Source organism: Trichosurus vulpecula, chromosome 3 (assembly GCF_011100635.1).
Source record: "Trichosurus vulpecula isolate mTriVul1 chromosome 3, mTriVul1.pri, whole genome shotgun sequence".
Taxonomy (NCBI): domain Eukaryota; kingdom Metazoa; phylum Chordata; class Mammalia; order Diprotodontia; family Phalangeridae; genus Trichosurus; species Trichosurus vulpecula.
In genome coordinates, this window is record NC_050575.1 from 85,334,464 (window position 1) to 85,347,422 (window position 12,959).

The 12,959-nt window shown below is 40.9% G+C and overlaps 1 long non-coding RNA gene across 4 annotated transcripts in view; it reads left to right on the top strand.

The window, feature by feature from the left end:
• Positions 1-4,474: 4,474 nt before the first annotated feature.
• Positions 4,475-12,959, top strand: part of LOC118843726 — an 80,732-nt gene continuing 72,247 nt past the window's right edge. For all 4 annotated transcript variants that reach the window (XR_005009937.1, XR_005009936.1, XR_005009935.1 and 1 more), the window contains exon 1: positions 4,475-4,539. This is a non-coding gene — a long non-coding RNA (uncharacterized LOC118843726). The remainder of the gene's footprint in view (positions 4,540-12,959) is intronic.

Sequence of the window (12,959 nt, forward strand, 5' to 3'; positions counted from 1 at the left end):
CATCCGCTGCACCACCGAGTTGCCCCTTATTTCCTCTACCAGACTGTAAATTCCTTGAGGGCAAGCTTAAATATTAGACTTTTTGTATCTTACGCACTGGCCAGGCCTCAGTTTCCTCAGCTGGAAAATGAGGGATTGTCACTAGAACTCTGAGACCCCTTCTAGCTTTAGGTCTGCAGTCTTATGGGCCAGACTTACTAGCTGTGTGACCCTGGGCAAGTCACTTAATCCTGTTTGCCTCAGTTTCCTTATCTGTAAAATGAGCTGGGGAAGGAAATGGCAAACCACTCCAGTATCTTTGCAAAGAAAACTCCAAATGGAGTCACAGAGAGTTGGACACGACTGAAACCACTGAATGGCAAAATAATGCTCACTGTGCTGGGGATAGAAAGTGTACCCCCTTAGAATGTAACCTCTTTGAGAGCGAGAACTGTTTCATTTTGTTTTTATATCCTAGTGCCATCATAGTGTCTGCCACACCGTGGGCACCTAACAGATCCTTATGGAATTGAATGGATGTGAATGAAGAACAAAAACAGGCTCTGCTCCCAAGAAGCTCACATTCTATTGGGAGAATAAACATGTATACAGGTGGGTAAATATAATATTTTAGCTGGACATATTTTTTCCTGAGGCTGTGGATCTCATTTTTTAAAAACATATTGACAAAAGCCCCCAAAGACCACTTTGATGCTTTGAAATTATCACCAAGAAACAATTTCCTCCAAATTACACTACTTTTGAGGTTTACAAAGTCAAGTTAATAAGCATTCACTAGGCATTTACTCTATGCCAGGCACTCCTCACAACAAGCCTGCAAGGTAAGTAGTGCAAGTATCTTATTTTATAGATTGAGAAACTGAGGCTCAAATGTTATGACAGCGGCTCATGGGCACAAAGCTGGTAAATGTCAGAACAGGGAATTCAAGCCTGAGTGGTTTGATGTTGTAGCGAGGACTCCTTTTTACTAGTTGGCTCTTAAGATCTCTTCCATCTTTAAATTCTGAGATGTGGGAGAAATCCCAGACTTGGAAGGGGTTTTAGAGGTCGTCTAGTCCAACATTATCATTTTACAGCTGAGGGACCCGAGACTAGAAAGGTTGCCTAAAATCACCAGGTAGGAAGCAGCAGACTTAGGGTTTAAACCCGTATCTTCTGCACGGCTGCTTGGTTGGTTGTTGTCCTTCACTCTCAAAAGGACCCAGAATGACATCACTATGTTGTGGTCAAGGTAGAGTGTGTCTGACTGGCTGATCCGACCAATGCGAGCTTGGAAAGCTCTACCACATCGGGCACAAATAGTCCATATGAACATTAGGGGTAAAGATGTCTCTAAATTTCCACTGCACAAATCCCTTGAAGTCCAAGACTCATGCTTCTCCCATTCTTCTGTATTGCTTCATAATACAGAATATGGACTTGATGAGATATCCTTGTGGGGGGAGGGGGTAGAGAAAGCCGGACACTAAGATACTAAGGGACTTATCCAAGGTCACATAACAAGCTTGTGACAGAAATGTAACAGGGGAACCCAGACCTCCTGATTTCAAATCTATTGCTCTTTCTACTAGAAGAAATATACTGCCTTCACATAGATTCTGGTTCTCAGGGAGCCTTTGTATAGACCTGTCATTTCTGCTTTGATGAACGAGTCTCTACAGGGCTATTCTGATCACAAAGAAGGATACTGCTCTGCGTGCAAAGAAAAAATACCAACAAATAAAATGTATTGATAACTTTATTTGAGTCTTTCATTACTCTATGACCTTGTAGTAACAGCTCTACAACTTCCATAAAAACAGAGATCTTTAAAAAACCAAATATGAAGGAAGCATTGGAATTTTCCCCCAAATGCCTGATTTTATTGACATATGTAACTTCTCATATGGAAATTCATACCAGCGCAGAGGATGACATGGCTACTATATGTGAGTGAGACAACCTTAGCCGGGCCTTGCTAAACCTGAGACTGACTTTCTACTCACCGGGGCAGCCTGTTTCATGGCCTTGGAATAAGTCCATCAAATCTTCTCCTAAGTTTCTGCTAGCATTCGTGTTAGAAAGTTAATGGTAGCACATTTTTATCCTCAAGTAGCTCTATCTCAGGAAACCAGGCTAATAGAAATACGGAAATAACCAGGGCACTAATATAGATATAGATTATTAGATAATATGTGAGCAGACAGAATACCATATAATTATAAGCACGTAATGCATCATTATATTATATCACATTATAATATACACTATAATGTATTATCAATTATTATTAATATTGTAGGTATAATTTATTATTATACTAAATGTTAACATATGTAACCATACATCTATATAATTACGTAATATATTACCATATTATCATGTTGTATTAGTAACATATAATTTACTATCATAGTATATGGTTATATTACCTATTACTAAAGTGTTATTAACTTATTATGTAATATAACTATAATAATATACTATTCACAATGATAATATGTAATATATTATAATATGTAATATTATAGTGTAGTATTAATTATATGCGTATAATTCATTATAGTAAATGGTAACATATATGACTATATATAATATTGTGTATCATATATATTTAAGTATGTTGTTAATATATGTGACATCATATATTCTATACTACATATAAATACATGCTATTATATGCAATATACCTACATGCACTTTTTTGGCACCGGACTTGTGAATTGCCTAGTATAGGGTAGCAGCTCCCAAAGTGCAGTAAGTGGATTCCTGGGGTTCCTTGATACCCTGTCAGTGAATCCGTGAGGTCAAAGCCATTTTCATAATAATACTAAGGTGTTTTAATTTCTAATACGTTAATTATTGAAATATATAAGCCACATAAACAAAAGGTCCTCAATAATTTTTAAAAATGCAGAGGGGTCCTGAGACCAAAAAGCTTGAGAACTGAAAGTATAGGGAATTCCCAGGGAAGAGATTCTCTCCACCAACACAAATCAGCAACTATTCTATAACAACAGCTCAACAAATAGCATGCCAGGCCCGAAGTCAGGATGGACATGAGTTCAAATCCAGCCTCAGACACTTGCTATCTACGTGACTCTGGGCAAGTCACTTAACCTCAGCTTTCTCCTCTGTAAAATGGGGATAATACCAGCACCTTCCTCCAGGGTTGTTGCGAAGATCCAATAAGACAGTAATTACAAAACACTTAGCACACAGCCAGCCCCATATAAACATTAGATATTACTCTTATTTAACTAATAGGACTAGAGAATTGTCTGGGTCACTAAGGGGTAGTGACTCACCCAAGGTCACATAGCCAATATACACCAGACGCAAACTCTAAGGTCAGCCCTCTATACACTGTACCACACCGTCTCTCAGTTTCGAGCCACTAACATCAAATACAAATCCTCTTTCATTTTGACACATTAACAAACACTGGGTACTTTTCCTGAACAGAAAGATATAACAAAAAAATTGTGATGAATTAATAAATAAATGTTTGTTGACTGAATGAGCACTGACCACTGAACCTTTGAACTAATCTCCAAGTCCATTTTTTTGGTGGTGGTGGTGGTGGTTGTGATTGTTTTTAATCACAAACTAAATCTAAGTTGTTTTCAAAGTGTTACTTTGAGAGTCACCTCGAAACCAATGGGAATCTATTTTTATTCCAGAACTTACTGAATCAGGACATAACCAGAATATAGAATCAGCCTGTTCTTGTAGTCAGGCCTGCGCTGAATTGTATTTCACTTGATTCTAGGACCAATAATTACACTGGAAACACATGAATGGTGTGATTTTTGTGACATTTTCCTCCAATTCCCTGGTCTTGCTTGTACAGACTGTCCTTCACGTCAGCCAAGCTTTGCTTTCTTTTCTTTTTATTTTCGTCTTAAACTTCAAGTGCTTTCTGTATTGTTTTTGTACATGACCTTATTGTTTTAGCAATTAAAGAATAAAACATACACATATGTCCCTGGGGAAATCAGAATTCAAGAGGTTAAGTGTCTGCATTACACTGCAGAGTGCGGCTCATACTCACCAGAGGATTCCACTAAATTGTTTGGATAAACTGAGTAAACGTCAGTGGGAATTCTGACACTCTGCATTACATTAATCTTCATAACTACTAGGCCAGATGTGTACACATGTTTCTAGGATGCCGAATTTTCAAGTTAACCTCTCCAACCCAGTGCTCTCTGGAGTGAGGGTGGAGGGGGGACAGGGGGAGAGGTTGTTGGCAACAATTTATTTTCGTTTTCCTTATTATAAAACATGTGCCCTTATTCTAGAGGGAGTTGTGTTTTTATATCTGATTAATTTTTGCAAAGTTAGTAATTTTAAATTTCCAGAACAGCTCTTATCATATAAATGGCAGAAAACAAACCTTGCTTGTGTCATTAGTGTTACCAGACACACTTGTGTTCGATGTTATTTTTAGCAGGTATACTAAAACCATCGCTATTCTCTCCTTTTTCGGAAGAGAGCTAAGACTTTTTCTGCTTGGACCCATGGGAAAGGACTACGACAAAAGAATGGAAGCCATAGGTAGGTGGGTTTTCATTTAACATTAAAAAGAACTTTGTAATTATTAGCACTGTCCAATAACGAAATAAGGAGGTCAAGTGCCTCTGGAGGTGTTTAAGCAGAGGGGGAATGACCCCTGAGCAGGGAACTGAAAGAGGGGATTCATTTCTCAGGAGGGTATGGGATTAAATGATCTCTGTGGTCTCGTCCAGTCCTTACATTCTATGAAGCCAATGTTGTTGAGAGGATTTATTTTTCTGGTGGTGGGGGACAGGGAAGGGAATTGGAATAAATTACTTCTGCGGTCCTTTCTAATTTGGGGATTCTCTGACTTGTAGCCTATATGTAATATGTATTCCGAAAACATATAAATATTGTGAAACTTCAGGGAAACCGTCATCATTACTCTATTGTGCTGTTTTGACTCATTGCTTCTATGTGTGACTTAGCAGCCTCATAACACTTGGTAAATATTGTTAAATTGAAGAATTATTTTGAATACCCACTGTATTGTTTTGACTAACCCCATCTGTCTGCTATGGAAACAAATGAGCTCCTCTCCACATTGCTCACCTCCTCCCATCCCACTCCCTTCCTGTCCTCCCCTTCTCAGGAGTATGAGCAGGCTCTAGGGGGAACAAAACCACAAGACTTTGAGTGTATCGAAGGTAGGGTTGGGGTTGGAGTGAGGGCACTTGAGCCTGAGTTAGAAGCTGCTCTGGACATGGGAAGTGTAGTCAACTGTTGGCTTTTGTAGAGGAATCTAGTAGCCTCTGCTGGTCTCTCCCCTTTCTGACCTCTCAGGGTACTTACTGCCTATATTCTGCATCTTGGCATCTGGTTATATTGTCTCCAGAACTGTGTCTAGGCCTTAATTACTTTGAGAATATTTGATTTCATCGGTGTGGAGCCTCTTCATGGATGCAAATGGCAAACTCTCCTTGAATCGCTCAACCAGCTCATCAGCTATTAAGTGCCATCTGTGTGCTTGGCCTGGCCATAAAGACAAAAGTGAATCAGAGCCTACCCTTCAGGGCCTTGCAGTCTAATGAGGGAAACAATATAAATATATAAAATATAGACATAAGAGGAATACAAGGTGGTTCGGGGAGGGAGGTCACTCATAACTGGAGGGATATGAAAGGCTTCATTTAGAAGATGGCACTTAAAGTAAGTACTGAAGGAAACACAGGGTTCCAAGAGGTGGAGGAAAGGAGGGAGGGCATTCCAGGCATGAGATATGGCCAGTGCGAAGGCTGAGATGCGGGAGAGAGAGCATTATGTGTGAGGAGCAGAAGGTAGGTCGGTATGGCACACTCATAGCCTACTTGAGATAGAGTAGTAGGTAGGAAGACTGGAGAGGTGGAAAGCAACCAACATAAGAGAAGCTTCAAATCCCAGACATGTTAGTAGATGCTCTTCCTGAGTTCTTTTGGACAAAAACATTAGCCATCTGGTCATCAAGCAGCCAGTGATGAGCCTCTCAAGGACTGAGCTAGGCAGACCCCTGAGCTGCTGGGTCTTTCTAGCTTCCCAGCTGGGCCTCAAAGCCTCTCAAGCTTGGGAGGATTTGTCAAAGCTCAAACCCTCTTGGCATAGCCTATGAGGACCCAGGGCCAACTCCCTTACATGCAGAGCCACCCAAGGAGGACTTCCAGAGAACTTTGGGGGCAGACTATATATGTAGTTTGGTTGTTGAGTCATTTCAGTCGTGTCTGACTCTTCGTGACCCCATCTGGGGTTTTCTTAGCAAAGATACTGGAGTGGTTTGTCATTTCCTTCTCCAGTTCATTCATTTACAGATGAGGAACTGAGGCCAAAAGGGTTAAGTGACTTTCCCAGGGTCACACAGCTAGGAAGTGTCTGAGGCCAGATTTGAACTCAGGTAGATGAGTCTTCCTGACTTACAGCCCAGAACTCTATCCACTGTACCACCTACTATTTTCTAATTATTACATGCCACATTCTTATCTCTCTAACAAGATTGTTATTCCCTTGAACATCCCTCTTCAAGGTCCTAGGTTCATAGATTTTGGTCTGGGTTGGACCTTAGAGGTATAAATAAATCCTTAAGTCCTCCTTAGAGGTCCATAAATCTAAATACCTAATTTTCTAGATGAGGAAAGAGCAGCACAGAAAAGTTAAGAAACTCACCCAGGGTCACACAGCTAGTAAGTATACAAGGTAGGATTTGAATCCAGATCTTCTTGACTCCAAATTCAATGGCCTATATGTAACTTCACAGTGTCTCTAGTATCTAGCACTCAGTGCAAAGTACATGATGGAAGTTCAATACGTTCTCTATGAATTGAATTAAATTGACTTTACAACAGTGGGAGTCCTATTTCAAAATTAACCAATAAAGCGTCTACTATAGGTGAGGCAGTGTGGGGATACTGAAATGACCAAAACTTGGTCCCTACTTTCCAGAAAACCCTCCTGTCTAGCCTGGGAGACAGAACATACATGAAAAGATTAATTGAGAACATAAGATTGTATGTGACAGGGGCCCGAGGAGATGTACAGAAAATACTACTGGAGCTCCGAAGGGAGAGACGTCCCCTTGGCCTGGGGTAATCAAGGAAGGCTTCGTGGAGGTGACAAGGTTGAAGTATCCCACTAAGGAACATAAATAGGAATTGTCCTAAGAAGGATTACTTTGGAGTTTTATTGAACTGCCAGGATAAGTACACAGGACAGAATAACTTTCAAAAGTCACTTTCATTCTCTTGGACTTCAGCTCATTTATTGGTCAAATGAAAGCCTTGACCCAGGCCCAAGAGGACTTCTAAGCCCCGCTCCGTCTCACAAGTTCTGTGGCTCTGTGGTCGTGGAGCTTCTTTAAACAAAGCACCCTAATGAGTATATCGATAGGACAGAATGCCAAGTCTAGAGGCAGAAGACCTGTGTTAAGATGCTGCCTTTGTTCTTTACCGCGTGTGTGACCTTGGCTAAGTCCCTCACCTCTTTTAGTTTCTGTTCCTTCCCCCTATAAAATGATAGAGATGGACTAGATCAGGAGGTCTTAACCTTTTCAGTGTCATGGTCCCCTTTGTCAGTCTGGTGAAGCCTATGAATCTCTTTGCAGAACAATACTTTTAAATGTATAAAATAAAATATAAAATGTTACTAAGGAAACGAATTATATTTAGAGATATTTAGAAATAGAGAAATTTTATATTTCATAATATATTTATCTATATTACATGTTGTATTATATATTTAAAATATTTTTATAATTTTAATATTAATTTTATATATTTATATATGATATATATTAATCTATTATATATACTTATATATTATATTTGTTTATATAGTATACATTATAATATACAATTATATGTATATATATGCATGTGTGATACATACATACATACACACATGCATGCATGCATATATTATATAAAACAAGGTCAAGAACCCTAGGTTAAGAAGCCCTGGTCTGGGGGCAGCTAGGTGGCACAGTGGATAAAGCACTGACCCTGGAGTCAGGAGGACCTGAGTTCAAATTTGGTCTAAGACACTTCCTAGTTGTGTGACCCTGGAGAAGTCACATAACCCCAATTACCTCTCAAAAAAAAAAAAAAGAAGAAGAAGAAGCCTTGGTCCAACCTCTCTTCTGATTCTAAACTTAGACTTTTCAGCTTCTATTGATTTGGACCAATATAAAATGGTCAAGAACAACTGAGTTGTAATGCACAGACCAGGCTTAGTAGAATGAGCAGATGACGTACTGAATTTGCAGGAGCCTTCCCTCCACCCCATCTTAGAACAGAGATGCTAATACTGTATATGATGCTACCCCCACGGTTACTGATGTATTTTGAGAAGAATTCTCCTTACAGAATGGAAAACTGGGGCTAAAACCTTAGGCACTATAGAGGGTAACCAGTATGGTGAAGGGCCCAGATTTCATTCCATACGAGGAATATTGGAAGGAATGGAGGGTGTTGAGCCTGGAGAAGACTTGGCCTGGTGGGAGGATCCAGTTCTTCACGTATTAAAGGCACCTGGCCTCCTAGGTCAGAACTAGGAGCAGTGAGTGGAAATTCACCAAGAGGCAAATTTAGGCTTGCAAAAATTCCTAACAATTAGGATATCTAACAATCCAAGAGGAGAATAGGCCATCACGGGAGGCAGTGGGCTGCCCCTCATGCAAGGATGGCAAACAAAAACTGACCACTTCTCAAGGACACTGCAGAGAAGGTTCCTGTGTCAGGTATAGGTCAGACCAAATGACTTCTGAGGCCTCATCCGGCCCCCAACTTAGGGTTCTATGAACTGAGTCAGGTTGTGCAGCTATTTAGAGGGAGAACTGAGGCTCATCCCAATCTTCTTCTGACTCCTACCTATAATCAGTAAACCACCAAGGAACTCGGTCTGGCAGCTCAGCAACAATGCCCCTCTCTCAGACACGGTCCCCGGGCTTCGTGCTTTCCCCATTGGTGCCCTGATATTTTTGTTAGTAGTCACTCACATTAATAATACTACTTTGCAAAACTCTTTTCTCACAACTTTGTGTAGCCATAATGGCTTTTGTTTTCTTTGAATGGCTCAGCTTGCCTCATTGAGCCTCTGGACACTGTGGCTTGCTCTTCCGGGGCAGGAGGCCCGGGGAGCATGCCGGGAAGCGGACAGCTTCCTGTGTGAGGAGTCATGGGGCTGGCTGAGGGGAGGTGTTAATGTCTATGCTAGGGGGAGGGGCCAACTCAGGAACCAATCGGCCCTGGTCATTAGGGCGGAGCTTGATGATGTCAAAAACCCTATAAGAGGGGAGAGGACAGCTTGAAGATTCTTTCTTTTCCTTTTCCGGTTGGAGCCAGCGACAGTTACATCGTCAGTTACAGCGACAGTTACATCGTCAGTTACAGTTGCAGCTTCAGTTACAGACACAGACACAGCTGAGGCAGGAGCTGCCAGTAGCGGAGCTGATCTACGGGAGGAAGCTGAACAAAGACTTCAGTCCAGTGGGTAATCTTATTACCATAAAAGGGGGAAACATGATTTTGCTTTACGCAATCATGTTTCTCTGTAGCCTCCTGGTTACTCTTTCAAGGCGTACTTATTGGGCCTGGAAGATTATGATCAACATATCAAAATGGGGTTGCTGGTTCATGGGTTGGTTACTGTTGAGCCTAAATAAATGTTTTGATTCTTCTGCCTTCTACTTTGAGAGTTTCTTATATCCGGCGATTCCGAACCTTTCAGACATGTTTATGATCCTCTTTGAGATTATAAACTCTGCCCTCCTGATACACTTTGCGAGGTAGTTATTTCAAGGATCCTTATATACACTTAGAGATGAGGAAATAGAGACTAAAAATAATCCACCAACAAAGATTTATCAAGTGACTGTGATGTGCCAAGCACGCTGCTAGGTACTCAGGATACAAAGAGGAAGATGGAATAGTCCCTGCCCTCAATGAGCTTCCAGTCTAATGGGAGAGATAACGTGTACTTGTACAGGTCTATCCTATATTTATATATATATTATATTGTATACATATGTGTATATATATATATATATAGGCACTATCTGTTGTGTAAAAACAAACATATGTGTGTGCATACACATATATTATGTATAAATTTTAAATTTTGCTTAAGGTCGTGTAACTGTTATCAGAGCCAGGATTCACGTCCAGGGCTCTTCTTTTTTTTTCTTTTTTTGGAGGGGGCAAGACAGGGCAATTGGGGTTAAGTGACTTGCCCAAGGTCACACAGCTAGTAAGTGTGCTAAGTGTCTGAGGCCGGTTTTAAACTCACGTCCTCCTGTCTCCAGGGCCGGTGCTGTACTCATTGCCCCACCCAGCTGCCCCCCAAGGCTCTTCTAACATCCAGCCTTGCACTGTCTCCTATACCTGGCTGGACTAAGATCAGTTTTCACAATCCTGTATTTGTGTTCATTCTTCTAAGAAATTTGGTACGTCATAAGCCAAGATCCTAAACTGGAAATTCTTTTGGTCCATCTACCCAGGAGCTGAAAGGTGTTGCTTTGCTATAGGAAATAGCTAATCTCAGAGTCATAGAGTTGTAGGATTTCAGAGAAACCTTAGACATCATCTAGTCCAACCCCCTCATTTTACAGATGAGAAAATTGAGCCTTACAAATGGATTCTCAGAATCATTCTCATTGAACCAGTCCCTAGGTATGAAGTTAGTGGGTGCTAGCTAGCAGCCTGCTTATTAAGTGTTCACTTAGCAATATTAAAGACATCCAGGTGGGCTACAGCTAGAAACGCCCCCTAAATAAGATTACTTTTATAAAATATATTTTGTAAATATATTTATAAAGTTTATATTTTGTAAATATATTTTTGTAAAAGATAAGAATATTTTAATTAAAAATATAAGCAACCCGTTTAAGCTAATGGCAATATTTTATGTTTTGTGGCATTTTAAGGCCTTCAAGACCCTTTTCATACGTTATCTCATAGGATTCTCAAAGCAATCTTGTGTCATTAGGCAGGGCAATAATTAATCCCTATCAATGCAATAGAGGCTACCTAGGACAACAGGAAATACCAGTCAGGTCCCCAGGGAGCTTCTGGTGCAGCTGGGGAGACAAAGCTGTCCAATGTGGAACATTCTGAGGATTCCAGTCAAACCTGGATTCCCAAGAAACCACTGACAGAACTCTGCAGTAACTGGAAGCTTCCCAAATCAATTACCAGAGGGGAAGAGACAATTGACAGGAAAACAAGCTAAAAGCAGAGATTTGTTGGGGCTGAAGTTGGGTGGGAAACTCCCAGGGACTATCCTGGGCTCAGTTAACCTCTAGCTGGGGGTGGGGAACCTATGGCCTCTAGGCCACATGTGGCCCTCTAGGTCCTCAAGGGCTGACCTTTTGAATCCAGTTGGATTCTCCATTGCCATCTCCTGGCAACAATTAGTAAATTCTGTCCATCCCCACAGGGCAGAAGCAATGAGTTAAGAGGCAAGTTTAGGTTTGCTATAGTGTGTGCTGGTAAATGTTAACAACCATCTCTCCAAGGGGGAAAAAAAGCATACAGGACATACTTTTAAGTTTGTATTATTAATAGATTTTCCATGACTTTTATAAGGTCAGATAATCAACAAAACAATAAATCAAGTCCTAATTCTTGGGGTTTTCTGACTTCTGAGATATAAATGCTCACAACAAAAATTTAACAATTGGCTCTTGGGCTCCAATTTGAGCCGGTTCCCACATACCCCTGGATGGAGCTATTCAGAAGTAGCTGCCTTGTGTAGAAGTGGGTGGGAGACAGCATAGTGAAGGAGAAGAAAAATTGGACCTGGAGTCAGAAAGTTATGGGTCCCACCTCAGACACTCATGGGCTCTGTAGCCCAGGACAAGTCATTTAGCCTCTGTAGTCTCAGATTCCTTGGCTATAAGAGGAAAGAGTTGGACTCCATCACCCCTAAGATCCCTTCCAGCTCCAGCTAGATGATTGCTCATTGGAAGTTTCCATGCAAGGCCTTGCTGGTAATTGACAGGGATTCTTTTTTTGGAGGGGGGGGTATGGGTTGGACCAGATTCCAATGCCAACATTCAGTGATTCTGAGCCTATGACCATTTTATTAGAAAAGGAACCTGAGGATCAGACCTAGAAGAATTCAGATTAGAACCTGGATCTTTCAAATTCTGGTCCAGTGCCAATTCCACTCTACCATACTAACTCAATCATTCAATCACCCCCAAGTATTTATTAAACATCTGTTGTTGTTCAGTTGTGTCCAACTCTTTGTGACCCCATTTGGGGTTCTCTTGGCAAAGATGCTCGAGAGGTTTGCGATTTTCTTTTCCAGCTCATTTTTCCAGATGATGAACCTGAAAACAGGGTTAAATGACTTGCCCAAGGTGACACAGCTACTGAGTGTCCATGGTCAAATTTGAATTCAAGAAGGTGAGTCTTCTTGACTCCAGGTCCAGTGCTCTATCTACTGTGACACCTAGCTGCCCATCACATGTATAGCAAACACCATGCTAGGTGGTGTTTTTTGGCCTTGGTTCTGAAAGAGGACCAATGGCATCATAACTGTGCTGTGTTGTGGATACAAAGGCAAAAGTGAAATTCTTTGCTCTCAGGAAGTTTATATTCCACTGGGGAATAGAGAGAAGGGGGATAGATACATAAACAAGTATATGCAAATGGTATATATGCATATCTGTATATATGCATGTACAAAATAAATATAAGATAAAAAAAATGGAGGGGAGGGTTTCCTGGCAGGAGGTTTCCCGCTTCCTGGAGAAGATGATGCTTGAGCAGAGATATGAAGAAAACAATGGACTATTCAGTATGGCCATAAAAGAGAGAGAAATAGACAAGGAATCAAGAAGAACTGAGTTCAAGTCCCATCTCTGACACAGACTGGTTGTGTGACCCTGGGCAAGTCTTTTCACCTCTCAGTATCTCTCCTCCTTCCCCCATCTAAGACTATAAATTACAGAG